Here is a 24,835-nt window from a genome sequence, read left to right on the forward strand (position 1 = left end):
GCGCATTAGCAGGCAGCTGGATTGGAAGTGGAGCAGTCAGGTCTTGAACTGCTCATATGGTATCATGGTGTTGCAGAAAGCAACTTTACTTGCTATGTCACAATGCAGGCCCCTCAAGGTAATTTCAACTACTATATCTTCCATTATCAGCAAATACTCACAAAATACTTGTTCCAAACCAAAATAGGCCACAATTTGCAAGAGCCAAGCTTGGGAATCAGTAACCATGTGACTTCATGAGTTTTTGCTGTTCTTACATTAAAGGTAAGTGAGATGCATCAATAGTTTCTTTCCATAATACATTGGGAATATTCTAAAAAGAAGACAGATCTGTCGAAGGCCTTTAAAGAAGGATCTAGAGGAGTACTGCAAAGGAGTACTTCAGGGAGATGGATAGGCAAAGTCTGAAAGAACATCCAGGAACATTTTCCTAAGGATAATCAAAAGGTAAAATTCACAAAAGAATTTATGTCAGAAGTGTAAGTATTTTTAAAAATTACTAGTTTTTTAAATTTGGAAACAAAAATTCTAAATTGAGTTAATTCAGAAAGTAATATTACTAATACACTTAAACTCTATCCAAGTAAAAATTATTAACACTTGGGTATTTTTCATCTAGTATTTTATTCTTTGTATAGTTCATCTGAGAAACCAAATGAAGTCCTTGAGTATAGTACAAAAAGAGACTGAAAAGAGAAAAGCACCACTGTGAGAAATTGGTAATATATAATTGCAAATGGCATACTCTCCAAAAACTTTTAGAATGAATGACTCATTGTCATTATTGAAAATTGCAGAGACTCATCAAAGAGGGGAAACTAACTATGACATGATTTAACATGTTCTAAGCAATGTAGTCTCCACAATCATTTGAATACAACTCTTTAACTGACTAATTGCAGAAAAACAGGCTCCAGGTTTTATTAGGATGTGATCCAAAAGTTTGTGGAAGTGGTTTGAATTGGCTCCTCCATAGTTGCTAGGTTACACTTTGTTGTTAACTTTTGTGACTGGTTTATTAATGCTTACTTAACACAAAATATGGCGGCCAGGATGAGCAACTCCCCTGACACCTCTTAATATCAGATGTACAGCAATTGTTAATTTGTTTGCTGTAATAATGGAATGGTGGTTATATTTTTTCAAAAAGATTAGTTTTCTATATTTTTCTATAGTTTTAGTGTACTTTAAGTAAAATACAGGTAATTTTGTTACATTTCTGTGAGTTTTCTGTAGTCTTCAAATTACCACTAATTTGGCAACATAAAACAGTCTGTGTCTCAGGACTCTTGCATAGCATGGCTAATTTCTCTGATCAAGTCTTTTTAAAAATTTCTTTCTTTCTTTCTTTATTTCTTTCTTCTTTCTTTTTTAAAAAGATTTATTTATTTGAAAGAGTTACACAGAGTGGCAGAGAGAGAGAAAGAGAGAGAGGAGGGGGGGGTCTTCCATCCACTGGTTCATTCCTCAATTGGCTACAATAGCTTGAGCTGTGCCAATCCAAAGCCAACAGCCAGGAGCTTCTTCCAGATCTCCCACACTGGTGCAGGGGCCCAAGGACTTGGGCCATCTTCCACTGCTTTCCCAGGCTATAGCAGAGAGCTGTATTGGAAGTGAAGCATCCGGGATTCGAGCTGGGGCCCATATGGGGTGCCGGCAGTGCAGGCGGTGGTTTTACCCACTATGCCACAGAGCTGGCCCCAATTTATTTATCTCAAATGCAGAGTTACAGAGAGAGAGAGAGAAAGAGAGAGAGAGAGAGAGAGAGAGAATTTTCCATCTGCTGGTTCACTCCCCAAACGGCAGCAAAGGCCGGAGATGGATGGGTCCAAAGCCAGGAGCCAGGAGCTTTTTCTGGGTCTGCCACTTGGGTGCAGGGGCCCAAGTACTTGAGCCATTCTCTGCTACTGTCCCAGGCACATTTGCAGGGGGCTGGATCAGATGTGAAACAACCAGAACTCGAATGGGTGCCCATATGGGATGCTGGCTCCACAGGTGGTGGCTTTACCTGCTGTGCCACAGTGTGGGCTGCTCTCTGAGAGTCTTAGACTGTTGAAATCAAGAAGTCTTCTGAAGGTATCTGGGCAGTAGGGTCCAAGCTTAGGTTATATGTAGAATTCAGTTCTGGTGTCTTTAGTACTGAAGTCCTGACCTATTCATTTCATTTCTGTAACATGATTTTTGAGAAAAACAAAAATTCATCAATGTCAAACCAGAGGACACCTTTCAAAAACAGTCAAATGCAGTCAAGATAGGAGCATAGCAGTTAGGAGGTCACTTGGGACATCGGGGCCAGCAGCCTGCAGCACCAGCACCCCCACTGCTCCACTTCCACATTGTGTGTCAGAGTGCGTGGGTTTGTGTCCCAGCTCTGCGTCAAATTCCAGATTCCAGCTAATGCAAATCAGCATGATGTCTGCAGGTGAAGGCTCAAGGAGTTGAATTGCTGCCATCCATGTGGGACACCCAGACTGAATTCTTGAATCTCAGCTTTCGCTATTAGGGGCTGTTGGGGGTGTGAACAGTGAATGAGAGATGTTTGTCCGCCTCTGCCTCACTGCTTTTCATATAAATACAACCAATTTTTAAAAACTGGGGTTGGCATTGTGACATAGTGGGTTAAGGCCCTGCCTATGACATGAGCATCCCATATGGGCACCAGTTCAAAAACTGACAGCTACTTTTCTGTTCCAGCTCCCTTCTAATGTTCCTAGGAAAGCAGTTGAAGATGGGCAAGTTCTTGGGTCCCTGAAGCCAGCTGGGAGACCTGGAAGAAGATCTTGGTTCGGACTGGCACAGCCCTAGCCATTGTGGCCATTTGGGGAGTTAACCAGTGGATGGAAGATCTCTCTGTCTCTTTCTGCCTTTCAAAGATTATTTAAAAATCAATCTTTACAAACATTTTTAAAAATTGTTTTTAATTTTTATTAACTGTATAGTTTATATTTGCCATCTTATTCATTTTATCACATGTAGTACAATACATTATTTTGTCATATTCATCCTATTACTTTATCATATTTGTACATGTGAGGCATAATTCAAGTACTAGATAGATTACTGTCTACTTTTATTTGTTAAGGGAGCAATTTTAATTGCTTATTCCTTGGTTGTTTGGCATATAGTAAATTGGGAAAATTAACAATTCTCCACTGGTTAGCATTGATTAAAAATTTATATATATAAAATATATATATACCTTGTAAAGTTATACTTGTTATTAGGTAGAAGATTGAGAAACAAAAATATTTTAATGTATACTTTATGCACAAGAATTTTAGCTGTTTTAACTGAAAATTCCAAAAAGGTTACAGAGAGAATGTGAATAAAACTTACTGAATCATTGATGAATCATCCCTTCTCCATGGTGACATACAATATTGCTTGGGAAAAATAATAAGGAAGAAGTTTCTCCCTCAGCTAGAAAAATTAAAATGGATCAAGACATATTTTTAATGATTCCCTGCCTGTATTAAAATATTAATCAATTATTTTATAAATAAGTAATCTTTGACATTCTATATTTCCCTTATTGGCTTATTTATATAGAGTTATTTTATTTAAAATTATCATATATCTTTAAAGATTTGTTTATTTACTTGAAAACCAGAGTTACACAGAGAGAGGAGAGGCAGAAAGAGAGAGAGAGAGAGGTCTTCCATCCTCTGGTTCACTCCCCAGTAGGCCGCAATGGGTGGAGCTGTGCCAATCTGAAGCTAGAAGCCAGGAGCTTCCTCTGGGTCTTCCCATATGGGTGCAGGGGCCCAAGGACTTGGGCCATCTTTACTGCTTTCCCAAGTCATAGTGGAGAGCTGGATTTGAAGTGGAGCATCTGGGATTTGAACTGGTGCTCATATGGGATGCCAGAACTGCAGGTGGTACCTTTACCGACTACGCCACAGCACTGGTCACATTGTGTATCTTAATCCATTATAATTTCCTGCTTAATGTTGTGTGGAAAGAGAAAAAAAATGAAGAAAATTATCTACAGTTCAGATTTTTACACTTTATTTTACTATATAGTAATGTCTACTTAAGAATTAAAGCGGCACTGATATAATAGAATGTTATATGATAGAATATGTAAAGTTTTGGATAGAACATCAATGTTGAAAAGTTTGTCTAGAATGTATTTCTAAAAAGGAAAAAGAGATATATAACTTTTTAGAATGAAAATATTTGCTTCCTGCTTAAATTCTCATAGCTTCTGTTTTTAAGTGATTTATTCACTTATCTATTTGAAAGGCAGAGTTGCAGAGAAAGTGGAAGAGACAGAGATCTTCCATCCACTAGTTCACGCCCCAAATGGCTGCCATGGTAGGCTGGGCCAGGCTGAAGCCAAGAGCCAGGAACTCCATCATAGTCTCCCACATGAGTGGCGGGGCCCAATCACTTGGACCCTCATCTGCTGCATTCCAAAGTACATTAGCAGAGAGCTGGATCGGAAGCAGAGCATCCCCCGATCTGAGCCTCCAGTATGGGATGCTGGGGTCACAGGTGGCTGCTGGATCTTCTGCGCCACAGTGCCAGCCTTTAAAGGATTCTTGGTAACTAATTCAAGAATCTTTTAGTATGTACTCAAACTATATCTAGATGTTCTTGCTTTTTAAGAATATCGCAGGCCATGGACCTCAGCAACAATTGACTATTTTGTTTTTGTTCAACTAAAACTTAGTTTTGTCTCCATTATCAACATCTGTGATAGATAATTTTATGTGTCAACTTGAATGACTTAAAGTATGCACAGTTAGTTGGAAAACAGTACTGCTGCTTCTATTTGTGAGAATATTTCCAGGAGAGACTGACGTTTGAATCAGTAGATTGAATAAAGAACATCACCCTCACCAGTGTGAAGGCATCATCCAGTCCATTGAGGACCTGAATGGAACAAAAAGGAAGAGACAAGGCAAATTCTCTTTCTCCTTCAGATGGGGCATCCATTTTTTCTGGCCTTGTGTGTTGAGTCCTACTATTGGATTTCCTGGATCTGCAACTTGCAGATGGTCCCTCATTGGACTTCTCAGCCTCTATGTTCATGTGAGCCAGTTCCCAAAATAAATCTCCTTTCACATGTACCTACATATATCTTATCAATTCTTTCTTTGGAGAATACTGACTAATGCAACATCCAAACTGATTGATAAACAATTTTGTAAACTTTAATCATACTGATATATTTTGGATTGTTCCTTTTCTTACAAAACTGTACCATAAAAATTATTTGGAGTTAAAAGTAAATAAACTATGGTTTATTTATGGTTTCTCACTTTTATCTTGCAGTGATCATTTCTATGATGATGGTTACATTTTGAATTAATGTGGTTTGTATTTCCCACATAACTTAGCACAGTGTTAGTTACAATTATACACACACACACACACACATACACACGTATATAACATTCAATAGATATTTATTGAGAAAGCAATTCAATGATGAACCATCCTATTGTTTAGATTTCCCAGATGTTAGTGTCATGTGCTGCCCATTTCTCTCTTTTTCCAAAGCTCTATTTATTACAAATTTCAAACTTGGCAAAATTTAGTGGTTTTTACTACTAAAGTATTACTCCTTCTTCACAATAACAGGGTATGTTTATCATTGCTTAACTAAATAATAAGGAAAAAATATTAATTCTACTCTCTGTCTCCTCATATGCCAAATTCACATCTTTTTCTGATTTACTTGCATCTGTTTTATTTTAGCTGGGTCAAGACAACAATAAAATCTTTAACCGTACTACAAAAGAACAGAAATGTGACTGGATCAGTGTGCTATCATCCATTATTATGCTAGTGATTTTTGAAAGCACTTTTGTTATAAGGAAGTGCAACAACTAACCCTAAGGGAGGGAGACAAAAAAGTGGTGGGATCCATAGCTCTCCAACTCCGTAGATCTCATGTCGAAGCAAAATAATGTGCAGCCTCCTCTTTCCAGGCGATTTTCCAGACTGTCCATGGCAAATTTAACTATTTATGTTGCAGAACATTTGAAGATGTACATCATGCAGTGTTTCACTTTGAAATACGGTGTCACAAGGTCTTTGCTGTTTACCTTAATAAATTCACAATATTGCTTAGGATAAGTTACAGGGATAGATCAGTATTTTTAAAAAATGTGGTCTATTAACTTTCCAAATTTGTACCATACAATGTTATTAAACTATTTTTGACCTTGAATAACCCTTCCTGATATTTCTCCATGTAGGGTTCATAATATATGTTAATTTTCCACTTAAAAATCTTTTTCTTTTTCAGTTGAATTGTATTGTAAAAGAGTAAATAGCAATATGAACACCTTGATATTATATACATTTGAACAATTTGCATCACATCAAATTATGAAATTTATGATTCAAATGGAAGTAAACTACAAAGTTATACTTGATATACTTCAAGATGATGACTATTAGATCAATTCTGGTAACAGATCATATTTATCATCTTCAAGGTTAAAACATACTATGATAATTTTTGGCTAACTATATCTGCAGCCACATCATCTTCCCCACTCAGTATGAGTAGTAACTGGCAAACTTCATAACTACATTTAAAGCCAGGTTTAAATATTTTTTAAAAATTATTGATTTAGGGGCCAGTGCTGTGGCATAGCAGGTAAAGCTGCCACCTTCAGTGCTGGCATCCCATATGAGCGCTGGTTCGAATCCTGGCTGCTTCACTTCTGATCCAGCTCTCTGCAGTGACCTGGGAAAGCAGTAGAAGATAGCCTAAGTCCTTGGGCCTCTGTGCCCATGTAGGAGACCCAGAGGAAGCTCCTGGCTCCTGGCTTCGGATTGGCACAGCTCTGGCCATTGTGGCCAATTGGAGATTGAACCAGCGGATGGAAGACCTCTCTCTCTCTGCCTCTCCTTCTCTCTCTGTGTAACTCTGACTTTCAAGTAAATAAATAAATCTTTAAAAAATTATTGATTTAAGAGGCAAATAGATGTAGACAGTGAAAGACAAAGACAGAGAGCAGGCAAGTTCCCATCTGCTGGTTCGCTCCCCTGATGTCAAGAAAGGCCATGACTAATTCAGGGTTGCAGCTCAAAGCCAGAAAATCAATTCAGGTCTCCTATGAGGGTGGCAGGGACCCAGCTATCTGAACCATCACCATTGCTTCCAAGTATCTGCATTGACAGGAATCTGGAGTCAAAAGCCTGAACTAGAAATTAACCCACGCACTTTGATCCAGTACACTGATGTCTTGTCTGCTAAGCTAAATTTAGCCTGATCTCTCAGGATTTATTTTGCACAAAACTTTTGTGTTGAATCACTTTGAGTTTCACTTAAAACTTAGACATGCATATAACACCCAGAAAAGCAAGCAAAATCTACCAATGATCAATTAATAAATTATAATAAAAATCTATTTAATATTATGGTTTTATTTTCACTGAGGTTCATATTTCATTTTCATGAAACTGCAGGTACCACCACTTAATCACTGGAACTGTGAGTCAACAGGATCTAATTCTTTCTGCCTATGCATCTCTACCAGACTCTCCATTTGGAGTATAAATGTGTCTTGTCCCAAAAGTGGTTTCATATATTCAGTAAAAGATCTAGATTTAAAAATATTTTAGGTTCTCCCAAGAAGAGAGGAATTAGAAACCTAAGAGAAAAATCACTTATTCAGGAATGTTTTTTATTTTATACATAATTAAGCAGCAGTGGTCAGGGAGGGGGATGTTAAAAGCAACTGACGTAAAATCACATACATAATAGGAAGTCATGCTTAAAAATCAGGAAACTTCTGCTTGTAGCAGTTAGAATTTTTCAGGTAAAGAGCCTGGGATAAAGGAATTTATGTAGAGAGACCTCCAAGAGCTGACTGGCAACCTCTGTGATACTTCATCTGAATACCAAATATGAATGAGCACTAGAAGCTCCCTGAGTCCAAACTCAGAACATCTTCTGGGGAAAGAAAAATTATGTTGGAGCCGTGAGGTGAACAATTCACAGGACACATACAGATCCGGGAATTTTTTCTGAATTCCCGGCATGTACAGTAGACATGCCTGATTGAATACACAAAACCTTCAGTAGAGTTCACAAAAGGGCTCATTTTAGAAATAGAACTAACATGGCGCAGAATAAATTTTATTCTAGACCTTCCTTAAAATGACTTTCAAAGGAGACTAAAAGCTATGTGTGTGACCTATCACAAAAGCTAAAAATTTTAAAATATGGCTAAAATATAACAATTTTTAAAAGAATATAACTCTATCTGGCGCTCAGTAACTTTAAATTCACAGCATGGCACTTGATAAGAAATTACTAGATATATGAAAAAGAATAAAAATTTGTAACCCAGAGAAAATCACTCAATAGAAACAATCCAGACATTAAAGAGATGATAAAATTGTAATAAGGACTTTAAAATATGTTATAAATATGCTCTATATTCTCAAGGATATAAAAGAAAATATGAACATAATGAGAACACAAATAAAGTATATAAAAGAGAAATTAATGAAAACTTTTAGAGATGAAAATTAAATATTTGAAATGAGAAATTCACTGGATAAAATTAGCAGCAGTGATTCACTTCAGAAGAAAAAATCAAGAAGTGTAAAGATAAAGTGATAGAAGCTCTCCAAAAGGAAACACAGAGGAAATAAAAACTGAAAAATATAAACACAGCTCCAGCAATCTAAGGGACGATATCAAGCAGTCTAGTTTGTAGGTAACTGGAGACTCAGAAGGAAGGAAGAAAGAGCAGAAAACAGAAATAAGGGGCAATGTTCCTATACTCATTAAAAGCCGTAAACTTACAGATTCATCAAGGTCTTTGGGCAGAATAAACGCAAAGAAAATGATTCCACACTTAGCAGAAGCTAACTGCTGGGTCTTGAGAGTGAAGATGGGATGGAAATATAGTTGTGACTTAGCAAAGTCCCAGATAACTGACACTTTTCTGTGGCTATTCTCTGAGGATTTACAATAGGCAAGCACAAATTCTTATCATTGACTTTAATAATATATCTTGTTTTCTGTCTGACTTGAAAAATGAATAAAAGCACAAAGTGACCTATCACAATGAAAGGATTTGGATTTTTTTTTTTTTTTTAGCATGAAGATGTTGGGTAATTAACTCTAAAAAGCAGAAAGGTATTTGCTCTCATTATAGGGATTTCTGTATCATTCATTCATTAAATGCTCGCTGAGCATCTATTATGTTCCTAAATTGTTGATGGGTGGATATGTGGTGATATAATGCAAATTATATAAGACACACACACACACACACACACACACTACTAGTTAGAGACCCATGGATGTTCCCTAAGTTAGGATTCTTAGTTGGTATGCAAATAATGATGAATAGCACTTTACAAGGGAAAAAAAAATACATAATAATCTCTAAATCCCTTTCCTTATAAGTGCTTGTAGCAGATACAAATTATCCTTATACATCAAACCTCCAAGATGGAACATTTAGATTCCAACAAAACCCTTTTTCTCCTTCTTTATAGATATTAGGCACATAATCCTAGAGTCAAAGAACATCAGAACTGAAGGAGAATTTAGAACTCCCTTAGTACGGTGGTGTTAAAAACCACTTGAAAGACACCAGATGGGCTGGGGCAGTGGTGATGTTGGTAAGGGCAGAATGCCATGGCTCACTGCCATGACTGGAGAATATACTAGCTGGGGACAGGAGGGGGTCCCTCTGCTTCATACTTAGCTTAGATTTACACATCACATATTGTTATTTGCCCAGGCCCTGTAGACATTTGGATTTGAAAAACCTGAGTTATATTCTCACCTTTCCTTTCACGAGTTCCCCCTTTCCTCACAATGTGCAGCCACTAAGGAAGGATGTCCTTGTCGCTGGCTGGTGCTTATCCAGGGAGCTCCTTCCTCCATGGCATCATTTTAAATAATAATGCTACTTTAGTCATTACTATCTGATGCTATTTGGATCTTTGCACACTCATTACTGATGCATATTTGTGAAATTATTTTTATTTTAATGACACTATTTACCATAACTGACATTTTGAGATGTGAGATGTAGGAGCTAAATTGCACTGTACGTAATATAACCTTGAGTCCTTCACAACACTTAGAAAGCATAAAAACCTAACAAAAAGGCATCTTGTGAAATCTGGCAGGAATGAGAGGTAGACACACGCATTTCTATTTTGTCTGCTTTACTATGTCATATAGTAGCTACTAGCCATAGAAGACTACCTAAGTTTAAATTAATTTAAAAACCCAATTCTTCAGTAGAACTAACTACATTTTAAGTGCTCATAGCCATATATAGCTAGTGGGTACTTTACGAGACAGCTGAGATATAAAAAATTCCATTATTTCAGAGATTCTGCTGGGCAGCATTTCACTTGAGAAATACAGTAAATTGAAGAAAATTGCATTGTCATCTGTAGGCATGAAATCCCACTTCCCTCTCTGTCTCTTGTCATGGTTAGGAAACTTATTCTGTGAATTGAAAAGCCAGTGCCTTTGTTTTTCTTGCGACATTTCATTCAATTGTCATGTCCTCCTGTCTGCCTATACTTCCAATGATTCATGTTTCCTGTACAATCCACACGTTAACCACAGAGACATCAACCATTTCCATCCAGATCCCTTTCCTGATCAATAAAGCAAATCTTCCACTACCACTAACTATGGCTGTCAATTGTCATTGTGTGGCTACAAAAGATTGGATTATACAGATTTCAGAAAACAGCTTTTCTGCCTTCGATAGGTCACTAATAACTACCCTTGTTCCAAAATGCCCTCCATGAATCCGGTCACAATGCCTGAAATTCCAATATGTTCCTGAATATTTTTGCTAAAATACTACTGGGATCAACCTGGCTGCTGTGTGTCAATCTGGCTTCCATATGTAGCTATTTGTAATTTGATAGGTAAATGCTGCTAGGCTTATAGAACCTGGAAGAAAAACAGTCTTGGCAAGGACAGAGGACAGAGCTTGTCAGAGGGAGCTTTCATGAAAATGCCAGGTTGCTTCTGAAAATGAAGACGTTCCCGCAATGAAAGGTGAAACCAGGAAATATGAGGATGATGTTTGCTTTAAGATGCAACACCACGGGCTGGAACAAACTGGGATTTAATTCTGGACCTATAATGTTCTCTTTCATGCCGATGGACATACTATCTGACCCCTCTGGACTTTAGTTCTCTATCCCTAAAATGAGTCTAAAATGTAACTTCTTATCAGGAAAATAAAGGATATGTAGTGAAGTCCTAACTTTGTACTGAGAACATATTTTGATATGATTAGTGGGAGCAGTTATTGGAATGCCTGTTGCCTCCTGGTCTCTTTTAAGGCTTATAAACTTTTGCTTTCAAAACCAAAATAATGAGCACATTCAGTAGCCTTTTCTGTCTGTTCTGGGACTGGAGGGCTGGGCTGGCAGAGCCAGGGCTGACTCCAGATGATTTGAAAGCACAGAAGAGAGCTTCCGCGGTGTGTAAGAGGACCACTAAGAGCTGGCTTTTCTGGAGCACAGGACCATTATCCAGAAGCACTGGAAAGGCGACTGGAAAGTGAGGATACAGAAGCTGAGGCATAATGAAGGCCTTGACTGAAGTGGTGGTGGTGGTGTGGGGTGTGTGTGCATGTGAATTATCTACCAGATTTCCTCAAGAATTAAAACAAGAGAGAATTAGCCATGAGATATTTCTCATTGTCTTTCAGTTTCCTGCATCTTCCTAGTTTAAAACAATTCAAATATTCTTTTCAATTACCAGCAGAAAATAAGTACATATGGACACCAACATTGTGTTTATAAAACAGGCATGTCTATCACCTCAGGATTTTTTTAAACCTTGTGGATGGGAAGATTTTAAGTAAAAAACAACTTTTAAGAAAATAAGAGCAACATAGGGTGATGGGGGATGAAATAGGAGCATAGGGATGCCTGGCCAGAAAATAAACTTCTGTCACAGTAAAATGTCCATCACCGAACAGAAATGCCTTTCCATGTAGCCATTCTTCTCAAAACAATGGTTAATCTATTTAATTTAATTTTATTTAATTTACCCATGTTATGTCTTTTAACACAAAGCACACAGGATCAAAATTAAACATTTAAGTTACAATCGTCCCCAAAATTTTTGGCAATAATCTACTTTAATAAAAAATCCTATTGAATAATCTTAATAATTTGGGGCCAATATGAAGCATACCAATAAAATACCTGTGATTACTACATGACTGTCAGAAAGTGGTTTTTAAGGCCATCATTTGTTTTTGACTTTACCATTATATGCAGTTGTAACAACCTTCTTATTTCTTTATTGTTTATTTTGATGCTCTTGAAGACTATTTTTTAGAAAGCTTTTATTTAATAAATACAAATTTCAGTACAGCTTTAGGAATATAGTGGTTCTTCCCCCCATACCCACCCACCCACCCCCACTCCCGTCCCACCTCCTACTCCATCTCCCATTCCATTCTTCATTAAGATTCATTTGTAATTATCTCTATATACAGAAGGCCAACTCTATACTAAGTAAAGATTTCAACAGTTTGCATCCACACACACACACACAAAGTATAAAGTACTGTTTGAAGATTAGTTTTACCATTAATTATCATAGTACAACACATTAAGGACAGAGGTCCTACATGGGGAGTAAGTGCACAGTGACTCCTGTTGTTGATTTAACAAGTGACACTCTTATTTATGATGTCAGTGATCACCCAAGGCTCTTGTCATGAGCTGCCAAGGCTATGGAAGCCTCTTGAGTCCACAAACTCCATCAATATTTAGACAGAGCCATAGCAAAGTGGAAGTTCTCTCCTCCCTTCTGAGAACAGTGCCTCCTTCTTTGATGGCCCCTGAAGACTGACTATTGGTAGCACATGAAAGATAGACTTAATTTTTGGGCATTTTGAAAACAGAAGTGGCCATATAAGCAATCTGAATTTTGATGAAGATTCATAAGAAAATTCTGTTAATAATATTGCTTTGCCAATCACCAGGCAATGGGAATAGGTTTTAGAAGATCTCCTTCAAAATGACTGAAAAGGAAAAACAAGTCATCAAGTGATAAGCAGTCACTATTTGGAATTTTTACTTAAATGGAATATCACTTTTCTGGGTGATGATTGATAAATGAAGTGTTGTAAAACCTTTAGACATAGCTATTTACGTCATTTATGTCCTCAAAACATTTGCCCCTGATTTCTAGAGCCTTGCAACAAAACTATTATAAACTTTTCTCTCTGAACTCTGGCTCCAGTGCCTGATGAAAAGTCTGCTCTTTAAGAAAACATTTAAGGAAAAATACAATCCTGTTCTACATTAGGTTCATGTAGAAAAAAAGAGAAATATGAATCTAGGAGTCTGGACTCATTGAATAGAAGTTCTTAACATTTTTGTATATTTAAAGAGAGACATGTGATTTATATCTAATCTGTGTCATGCTGGAAAGAGTGACCTAAGACTATGGAACAAGAGGTAGAATCTAAAACCTTAAGGAAAAAAAAGGAAAACAGATGAGAATTTTCAACTGAACATAATTCTAAATGTCAACCTTTCAGAATAATTACAAAAAGTTCCCTGTTTGATGCACTAATTAATTTTGAGAACTTAAATTTGAAAAATGAGTGTGTTAAATAAAGAGATAATAATAGCTACAGTACCTTATGACTGCAAAATTAAAATAGCACTCTCTTAGAAAATAAAACTCCAATTTAAACTAGAATGTTAATGAATACCTTAGTCTTACTCCACCTTAAATTTGAGCCCTGGGTCAGCTCTTTTTGCTTTACTTCAATAATGAATACTGCTAATAATGATATCTCCTGTGTCTGAACTTTTTCTTCCAATTCATTCTGTTCATTTTATAAGATTAATATTTCTGTAGCAATGCCATAGTATGTCATTCAAAGGCTCTCATATTTTTCAAATGTTAATTTATTTAAAAGGCAGATAGAGAGAGAGATCTTTCATCCACTGATTCACTCTCCAGATGGCCTCGGCATCTGAGGATAAACCATGTTGAAACCAGGAACTCCATCTGGGTTTTCCACATGGGTGCAAGAGCCCCAGGACTTGGCCCATCCTCTGCTGCTTTCTTAGGCCATTAGCATGCAGCTGGATCAGAAGTTCAGCAGCTGGGACTCAAACTGGTGTGCATATGGAATGATGGCACTGCAGAAGGCAACTGAACCCATCGTGCCACAGTGCTAGCCCCTGGTTAAAGGCAAATCTGTCAAGCTGTATTTCAGATCAACCTGCCCTAGTGGGTTTCAAATGAATTTGCTGGAATCCTAATGATTCAAAATGCGTTGAGAATTCTTTGAGATTTTGACTCAAGTGTAATGAATATTAAGACTACAAATATCTATATTGTGGCATAGTGGGTGAAGCTGCTGCCTGAGAAGTCAGCATCCCATGTGGGTGCCAGTTCCAGTCCCAGCTGCTCCACTTCTGATCCAGTTCCCTGCTAATGCACGTGGGAAAGCAGGAGAGGAAGGCCCAACTCCTTGGGCCCCTGCTTATATGTGGGAGACTCAAATGAAGCTACTGGCTCCTGGCTTCAGCCTGGCCCAACCCTCGATGTTTAGACCTCTTAGGGAGCGAACCAGCAGTTGGGAGATCTCTGTCTCTGTCTTTCCCTCTCTGTAACTCTGCCTTTCAAAGAACTAAATGAATATTTAAAAAAAAAAAAAGACTACAAATATCATCTGTTTCACTGGGGTTCAAGTGTCAAGATGTCATTAGACCAGAAAATTATAGGAGTGATTGTGCTAAATTTGAATTACAAAGCAACTTTGTTTTAAGCAGTTATTACTTTGCAATATTTTACATTATAGCCTGTATAACATTTTATTTTGAAAGAAGGTTGATCTCATATATGAGTTTGAAAAAGTCAATTCACAATGTACCTACAGTTTTATTTCCCAAAGGCCATAATTTTTTTTTAAAAGATTATTTATTTATTTGAAAGTCAGAGTTACAGAGAGAGAGAGACAGAGAGATCGTCTATCTGCTGGTTTACTCCCCAGGTGGCTGCAACAGCCTGGGCTGGGCCATGCTGAAGCCAAGAGGCAGGAGCTTTATCTGGTCTCTCACATGGTTAGAGGGTTCCGAAGACTTGGGCCATCCTCTGCTGTGCTCCCAGGTACATTAGCAGGAAGCTGGATAGGGAAGTGGAGCAGCTGGGACTCAAATCAGCACTGGAATGCAAGTGGCTGCAGGTCATGGCTTTAACCGGCTGCGCCACAGCGCAGGCCCCCATAATTTTCTATATCTGCTGTCTTGCTGGTTTTTCTGTTCCAATCCCCTTCTCCTCATCCTGTTAAGTTGCCACGTTAAGTTTTTCTAAGGACATCAAAGCTTTTGCTGATGCCCCTATGTAAATTTCTCCTAATTTTGTATCATATTTACAGCACCTATTGCATTTTCCTACTCTGTTTTCTCCATATTCCATAAAGATCCTTCTGCATTATGTGAAAGAACTGTGTCTTACTTGGCTCTTAGCTTACTTACCAAAATTTTATAGAGAGAAATTGAGCACCAAGATTTATGAGTGTGAAAAATAGATACCACCAGTATCATGTAAATTCTGTACTTGAAGAGCTGTTTAAGATCTTTTCAAAAGCCTTATTCAATAACAGATATTCTGTAATTAGTAAAGTATTTTAAATATGATAGTTTCATATAACATGTAAAAATCAATATTTTAATTTTTATTTATTTATTTTCATATTATTTGAAAAAGAGAAATCTTGCCTCTGATGGTTATCTCCCCAAAAGCCCACAATAGCCAGGGCTGGATCAGACCAAACTAAAGAGTCTAGAACTTAATCTGGATCTTCCATATGGTAACATATGTAGGACCCAACTATTGGGGCCATCATCTGTTGCCTTCCAGTGTGCAACAGTAGGAAGCAGGAATGGGAAGCAGAGCTGGGACCCTATCCCAGGTACTCTGATATGGGATTTGGGTGTCCTAAGCCATGTCTCATCTGCTGACCCACAAGCTCACTTCATATCATCAATATTTTAGGGTTTTTAGATAATATGGGCAAATGTGATTAATAATAACAAAGATAATAGAAATAATTTATTAAGTGCCAGATCTCTCTCTATATTTTCCTACTGCATTCAAATAGTTCTCCAAAATGGGCAGTCTTTCACTTTCAAAGAAGAGAAAATTGATACTCTAAGAACTCAAAGGTTACCACAAGAATAAAAGTGGGAGAGAAGGATTAAAGCACAGGTCTTTGTGTCCCAAGAGTTGATGTTCTTTCCAGTTCATTACAACTGTCACTCAGGATGGAAAAAAGGAAAGGAACAATAGCATATATATATATATATATATATATATATATAAATTCTTCATGCAAGGTGGTTTCAAGGTCATTATTGAATACAGTTTGAATGTTTTTCACATCTGTTTCAAAATTCTTGCTTGGGGCTTTCTCAAGATAAAACACCCACTTGGAATGAAAGTTGTCTTCCTTAGTTGCTGACTGTTCCACTCTTCCTGGCTGAGATGAACAGTTTCTACCAGAACAAAAGACAACATAAGGGGAAAATATGAGTAGTAGAACTGTTATATCTTTGTTTATAGACGTGAACCTAAAACTTGCACTGCTCCTGATAGTAATATATGACTGTAGTAGAAGAAAGAAGAGGAAAAATGCAGTGACTATTAGATAAATACAAATTTGAATACGATTCTGATATTGCTAATTGTAATTACATAAGTATACAGGTAGAGACAGACTTCCTACCACAACAGACTGGATGAGAGGTATTGATCAAAATGCTCTTTAAGTACATGAGCTTTTGAGACTCCCAGCTCGTGCCCAGGCTTGCTTCTCAACTGGAATCGTGCCCACGGTGCCGGTCTCCTTGTGAGGCCCACTGCCTTTCCACTGGCACCACTGGCTATCCCAGGTTTGACAAGCCTGTCCTGTTGTTACCTTCTCCCCGTGGTTGGCAGTCTCCCTGCTTTTAGTTCCAGCTTTTCAGCTGTTCGACTCTGATTAACATCATCCTACGGTATTTACCAATTCAGCCATGGAGCTAAATTTTCACTCTGGTAATTCCTAAGTTTAGTGTCTTTAATAACTTTCATGACCCCCATTTCTGTCTTAATTGTAATCCTGTAGAATTCAAATTCCTAAATTATAAGTAGTAAAATAACAGTAGTTACAACTTATTAGCCACTAGGTACTTAGAAACTATCTCATGTGGCTATCACCTTGACACAACCTTGAGATCACTACTCTGAAGAAAAGAATGTGAGTAACAGCAATGCCCAGTGGGGCGGTCTCTGGAGAAGGGGGGTCGCTATGTAATTGCTCATCAGCCCCAGTGCTGTTTACTTGCAATGACTCAGAAGCCAGCTGTCCTACAGTGTTTACAAAGCCCAACAGCAGTTGATGCTTCCCCCTCCATGCCTACTCTTCATTCTTCATACTGATTTTCTTGACCTCATTGCCTCTTTTGATCCTACACTGTTGATCTGGAGTTCGATTTTTTCATTTCGGTAGAACATTTCCCCTAAGAAAGAGTGAGAAGAGCCCTTTTACATTCCAGTATTAGCAGGATAATATTTTTCAAAGACAAAAAATTCTGCACATAGATTATTATAATCATTACCCACTTATAACATTTTACTTAGATTTAAAAATGAAAAGCAATTTATATCTATTAAAACCTAACATCACTTTGTTTTTAAAATGTAAAAATTATAATTAATAGTTATTGAACTTTGAAATTCTCATTATGTGTCAGGCACTTGGCCAAAAAGTTTTCATGTACTTTTGCTTATAATATACAGAATCAGTACTTATTAGGGAAATGGTATTATTAATTACTATCCTTATTTAAACAGGCGAGAGAAGACTTAAGATTTATAGATAAAAACAACTTCTCGAAGGTCACACAACTAGTAAATATTCAAAATCAGGACTTGAAACTAGATCTTACTAACTGAAATAATAAATAAGTTAAAAAAACAGATCTCTAAGTCACACGTGATGCTATAGACTTTATGAATTTTAAGGTCTATGTTGGTTAAAATCAGATCTTCTAAAGATATTACAAAATAAACTGAATGATACACAAAAAATAGACTGGTTAAATTTCACAGAAAATTAATTTGAGTCAATAATATAGTCAGTTCCAATAATAAAATCCATTTGCATAGTATTTCACCAAATGATGATAAAAACTGCCATTTCCCCCTCCTTGTAGGGATATTTTCCTGTAACCCAATAAAAGAGAAAATTATATGGTAAGATGGTCTAAAATACTGTGCACTAATTCTCTTGTTAATGTAATGTCTTCCTTCAAAACTGTTCCTACAGCTGTAAAAACAAGAATTTGCTTCTGAGGGAAAATAATCTAAGCTTTGATGAAACTATATCTAATGAAAATGTCTCCTTAAGGACATGCATATGATATTTTTACACTCAATACTTTGGTGACTTTGGACTAATTTTTGTATTATTTGAAAGACACAGAGATAGAAAGAGACAGATGGAGGGGCAGGCGTTATGGAATAGCAGGTTAAGGCCTTGGCCTGAAGCACCGGCATCCCATATGGACACCAGTTCTAGTCCCAGCTGCTCCTCTTCTGATCCAGCTCTCTGCTGTGGCCTGGGAAATCAGTGGAAGATGGCCTAAGCCCTTGGGCCCCTGCACCCATGTGGGAGACCTGGAGGAAGCTCCTGGCTCCTGGCTTTGGATTGGAGCAGCTCTGGCCGTTGCAGACAATTGGGGAGTGAACCATTGGATGGAAGACCTCTCTCTCTCTCTCTCTCTCTCTGCCTCTCCTCTCTCTGTGTAACTGACTTTCAAATAAATAAATAAATAAATATATTTTTTTTAAAGAAAGAGACAGATGGAAAGAGAGAGAAAGAGAAAGAGGGAGAGAGAGAGAGACAATGCTCCTTCCATTGGTTTGCTCCCCAAATGCTTAAAACAGCTGGATTTGGACCAAGGCTGAAGGTGGTAACCAGGAACTCAATCCAGGTGTTGTAGGTAAGTGGCAGGAATCCATGTACTCAAACCATCATCATTGCTCTTAGAGTCTGCATTTGCAAGAAACTGGGATTGGGAGCTGGAGTTGGAACTTGAACACAATATGAGAAATAGGTATCCCAGCCAGTGACTCAATTTCTAGGTCAAAGGTCCTCTCCCGGACCCTATATTTTAGTGGTATCATTACAGTAGATTTATTCATTTAATGTGTTTTTAGAGTGTCTATTGTGGGTAGAGAGTCTTAGGCAATAAAAACTCATGGAGTCTTAGTGTCAGATCTTCTTGCCCTAGCCAGGCTCATGATGATCCAGACTTGGGTGCTCCTGAGGCAATCTGGTCAAGAGTGAGCATATCAGGAGCATCTTCTCCACCTAAGGCAGAGGGCCAGAGAATTACCTGTGCAGCCTCAGACTAAACCATTAATAGCTTTGTTTGATAACACCACAACCCACCTGACCTCAATTATCATTACTGTCTGGAAACTCCTACTGTTCTTCCCTTTACACCAAACTGAGTCTCCTATATATTTACACTAAGAGACCATTCTCTTAGGACACTGACATTTGGCATGTTTGAGACCTTCAGGGGAGTGCACCTGCTGTAGATAATCCAAAGTCCCAAGGACCCCACCCGATAGAGATCCCAGCCTGTCTTGAGCTGAATCTGTTAAGCTACACTACATTTTTTCAGAGCTAGAACTAAACTTAAAGATTAGTTGGTGTGTTATTTTAGTGTGCTTGAATTTTTCAAATAGAATTTAATTGGGTATATCAATTAAAAAAATCAGCTGAGTATACATGAAGGTACAGTTGAAACAAGAGTAGAGAAAGAGAAGATACAAGATTCTTCCCCACAACCCATAACTCTTTCATCTAACATGCACAAAGCTATTGAAGGTTTCAGAAGACAGTCTTTCCTGGTTTAATCCAACTAATCCTGAGTCCTAGATACCTTGTCCAAAGTTACCCATCTAGGAAGTCTGGGGCTTACAATCCAAACTCATTATATTAGAATTATCCAGAGAAAAAGAACCAATAAATGTAAGTTTGTGTGAGTGTATGTACACACCTACATATGCATATAGATGTGTCCATATACACAGTTATGTATATACTCAGAAAGAGATAAAGAGAGATTTATTTTAAGGAATTGATGCTGGAGCTGGCAAGTCTGAAATACACATGGCTGGCCAGTGTGCTGAAGACCCAAGGAAGACTTATTGCAGCTTGAGTTGAAAGACTGTCTGGTAGCAGAATTCTCTCTTCCTTAACGACCTTGTTTTTTGTTTCTTATGGTCTTCAACTGATTGAGTTGGAAGACTGGTAGCAGAATTCTCTCTTCCTTAACGACCTTGTCTTCTGTTTCTTATGGTCTTCTACTGATTGGATGAGGCCCACCCACATTATGGAGGATGATCTATCTCATTCAATGTCTACTGATTAAAATGTTAATCCAATTTAAAAAATTTTATCTGAAAGACTGCTAGAGAGAGGGGGAGAGACATAGGGTCTTCCATCTGCTGATTCACTCCCAAAATGGTTGCAACAGCCAGGAAGCCAGGAGCCGGGAGCCAGGAGTCTCTTCCAGGTCTCCTAAGTGGGTGGCAGGAGTCCAAGCACCAGCTGTTATTCTTAGATTTCTCATTACATTAGATTTTTTCCTTTATCTACACCTGTGTTAATATATGCAAAGTAATCCTAATTGATAGAGACAAGGAGACAGATAACCACAATGAAGACCTTTAAAACCAAACAATTATGGAAATTTTGAGACAATAGCTAAGGCAATAAGTTAGAAGGAACAAGCTGATGTGAGCTTGAGACAATTAGCACTTGGAATGCTAACAGAAAGTATTAGACAGGGAAAATGCAAGACTTAACAGCAGCCACGAATCCAACGAAAATGTAAATAGACACAAATGGCTGTAGAAGGCAAAGAGATGGACATTTTAAAGAACTGAATTTCCTAACCACAAGGTTACGAGACTGAAATAAATGATCGTGAAAGCTGACCCTTTCTAAGAAGCAAAAGGACAGGAGAAGAGCAGGAACAAATCAGCTGCCCTCATTAGCAATTTTCACTGTGTATGCCTCCTCCTGACAGAGCCTCTGAAGAACTCTATCTTGACTGGTTTGTCAGTATGAGCACATCCTCATCCCAAGATTTTGCACAACTGAACTGATCAAGGCACCTAACTTGTGACTACAAATAGCCTGCCTTGTCACAAGAACTAAGTCACAAATAAATTTAGGCATTATTTTCTAATAATGGGTTGGGAAGAGACAGAAGGAGAGAGAAAAAAACATACCAAATTACTTTGGGATGGCTTAAATTAACTCATGCTTTGAAAGAGAGACATCTCTGAGCTTTCCATAGGCAACAGGACAACCTTTTCTAAGGACATTCTTCTTATGAGTAGCCTTGATTACAGATCAGAAGAGAGGCTGCTCAGTAGTGGAAAAGGTATAAGGGCTAGGATGTGTGAGTCTGATTCTCCTGTCAGAGTTGAGGTAGGGAAGCTTGAAAAGGTGAAGGATGACCTTGAATCATTTGCTGGAAGTGAGTGCATATTAACTCTGGTGAAAAGAGAATAGGGTAGAGCAGATTTTAGATAAGCTCAAAGTCAGTGAGGTGAGAGTTGAGATGCATCTAGTGTGGAGCAATCAGGTCTTGAGAGTTGAACCTGAGTGTTAGAAATGGATAGTTAGCAGGTGCAAAGCTGGAATTGTGGCTGAAAACCGTGACAAAGGGAGAAACAGCTTAGCTCCCTCCTTCTCTCTCATCCGCTCTTTTCTCCTTCCCCTCCTGTTCTCCCTCTTTACTTCTTCCTGCTTCCCTGTCTTCCTTCCCTCCCTCCTCCTCTCCCCATATGCTTCTCCTCTTCTTCCCCTCACTCTCCCTTTCCTTCCCTTCCCCCTCTCTTGTTCTCCTTCAGCAGACATGCACCAGCAAGTCCTGCCTGAAATCTCGCACCCGATGGCAGCTCTCAACAACCAAGGACATTAGAAGTTAACAGGCTCATTTTCCCAGCCAAGCTTGCTCTCTCTGGTTCTCGCAAAACCCAACTCACAGCTGTGGAAAATATTTCTCATTTCTCATTCACCTCTGAGAATTCTTTTGGGAAGCATACAAGGCATTTCCTCAAGCGTATGTATCGTCTTTCATTAGTTGTCAGGAATGAGATGCTTTATGCAAAAGTATGGCAATAGATGTGGTTTTAACGAGGAAAGATGCTTGAAGATTTGCAACACAATAGATACTGAGAATCAAATTTTATAATGTACTCAAAGGCTATCCACATTCTTTCATTAAAGTAGTATTTAATAAAGTAAATATATACTTTTAGCACTTCATAAACTCACAAGTACATACCTTAAATATTCTAGAAGAGCCAATTTAACTCTGTAAGTAAATGACATCTAAAGGGACTTTGGTGTCTGGATACAACTATCTATACTTTCTCTCTTCTCTTCCTTTATTCTCTTTCCTATTCTATGTACTTTTGTGGCCCGAGTACAATTAGCCAAATCATCAGTCAATTAATTTTTGTCTACCATTTTTAAGTATCTACAACCACTTTTCACTTCATATTCACAATAAGTATCTTAATCTCAAAACAACAACAATGACAAAAAAATCAAAACAAGACTAAGGAAGTGTAGCCACTTGTTCAGAGCATCACAAATAGTAGAACTGGTAGTCCTTTTCATTTTTCTTGACCTAAATTATCAGCTTAAAAATGTTAAAACCTACTGAATGACTATAATTCTGTACACTACCTTAAGTTGTATTCAAAGACTCTGGGTAGAGGAAGTATAGGCAAGAGTTAAAAATGAGAGCTGTTTTTAGCACATACAAATAGGCTTGAATAGGCTCCTTATGCCAATTTAATAGTGAATACCTGGAATTAGAGGAGCTTTGGTGGTAAAATAATCATGGAAAGTGAAAAAGCATTTTTAGTTTGGCAATTTTTTTAATATGTGGGGGAAAGTATTTTTATGCAACAGAATTTGTAAACGTGGTGGATTTAATTTACAGTGACCCAGTTAACAGCGCCAGTGACCAGCATAATAATGAAAACAGCTTCCTTAAAAGTCTTCACTGTCTTTTGCCATTGCTCTTGAACTACACCTTTTTGTGGTTATTTGTGATTTGGCAGCCATATACCGATGTGTTTCCAAAAAGGTAAAAAAGGGCAGTTGAGGTGTTTGGTCACTATTTAATATGAAACAGTTTTCCCTTGTTTGCATAATAGGAAAATTATATGATAAACCAATGTTTGCTTTCCATATTCACCACAATTAAGGGCTATATTTCAAAACATTTTTTGTTTGATGGTTCAATAACTTTAGTTTCTAACTTACAGTATCCTAGACACTGAAGATATACCAAGTCTGCAAGAAATAGGAGAAATCCGAAAAGTTTTAAAAGTTTCCTACAAGACAGAGGTATGCTCTACTTTCTACCCAAAGAAAGTAATTTCTGAATATTCATTTAGTTTCAAAATAGCAATAATTATAAAGATCATAGGAAAACCTATGTTTTCCAAATCTTCTCAGAGCATAAATATTTATATTTAAAATAAAGTGCATTAGATTCAAGTCTTTCACATGTAAGACTTAATAAATGTCCTAGTTTCATTACATTTCAATGTTCTAAAATAACACTATAAACTTTTGATACTGTTTTTGTGTTTCAAGTATTTAAATATATTTTCTGTTAAAGTTTTTTGTTTTTATAATTTTTACTTATCTATTTGACAAATACACAATTTATCTCTCTATTTATATTATCTATATATAAATAATATATATTATATATTAATATATATTGTATCTCTATATAATATAATATATTATCTATCTATATTATCTATAATATGTATCTATATATTACCTCTCTCTATATATTATCTACATATAACCTATATATAGATATATCTAATATACAGTATATCTAATATATACTTTATATACTATATAATACATATTATATAGTATATCTAATACATATAGTATCTCTCTCTCTTTTTTTTGACAGAGTGGACAGTGAGAGAGAGAGACAGAGAGAAAGGTCTTCCTTTTGCCGTTGGTTCACCCTCCAATGGCCACCGCAGGCAAGTATCTCTCTCTATATATCTCTCTATATATAGAAAGAGAGAGAGGGAGAGAATGCTCCCATCTGCTGGTTCATCCCTAATGCTGGCAGTGTCCAGGACTGGATCAGGCTGAAGTAGGGAGTCAGGAACTTAATCTACACCTCCCTTGTAGGTGAAAAGAACCTAATAACTTGAGCCATCACTGCTGCCTTTCAGGAGCTGTGTTAGCAGGAAGTTGGAGCTGGTAGCCAGAGCTGTGCATTGAACAAACACAGCCTGATGTGGAACATGGCAGTCTTAATCAGCAATTTAACTGTTTGAACAAATACCTGCCTCCAACCTGTTTTTTTAAATGCCATCAAATCGTCTGATTATATTCAAATATTATTTGCACGTGTACACTACATTCTTAATCTCTGATGTCCTATCTCAGCACCATGGCACAGGACTTGGTATATATTATACATTCAGCAAAAATGCATAAACTACAGAATTTAGTGCACACTATGAATTATTTTATTATCAGTTTAGATTTCATGTTGTATATTGGAGGAAATCTAGAAAATTTTAAGCATGCATAATTCTTATCTAAACTGAAGCATAAGCTATAGTAGTAAAGGGGAAAGAGTGCAGCTCTGGCAGGGAGATGGGAGCAGTGGGGCCAGGACATGTTTGCTGGGTGAAGAGGAAGGCAGGCACCACAGACAGAACAACATGCTGGTGGCATTTTCCTGGCATGTGTTA

The 24,835-nt window shown here is 37.5% G+C and overlaps 1 long non-coding RNA gene across 2 annotated transcripts; it reads left to right on the plus strand.

Annotated features, from left to right (window-relative positions):
• LOC138849364 (uncharacterized) lies at positions 1 to 24,473 on the plus strand. Of its 2 annotated transcripts, none has more exons than XR_011388121.1 (3): positions 1 to 118; positions 23,360 to 23,441; positions 24,034 to 24,473. It is a non-coding gene; the product is annotated as an uncharacterized lncRNA (long non-coding RNA). The 2 variants fall into 2 exon arrangements; XR_011388120.1 differs by lacking the exon at positions 1 to 118 and adding an exon at positions 21,929 to 22,140.
• Positions 24,474 to 24,835: the final 362 nt, after the last annotated feature.

This window comes from Oryctolagus cuniculus, chromosome 4 (genome assembly GCF_964237555.1).
Source record: "Oryctolagus cuniculus chromosome 4, mOryCun1.1, whole genome shotgun sequence".
NCBI classification, from domain to species: domain Eukaryota; kingdom Metazoa; phylum Chordata; class Mammalia; order Lagomorpha; family Leporidae; genus Oryctolagus; species Oryctolagus cuniculus.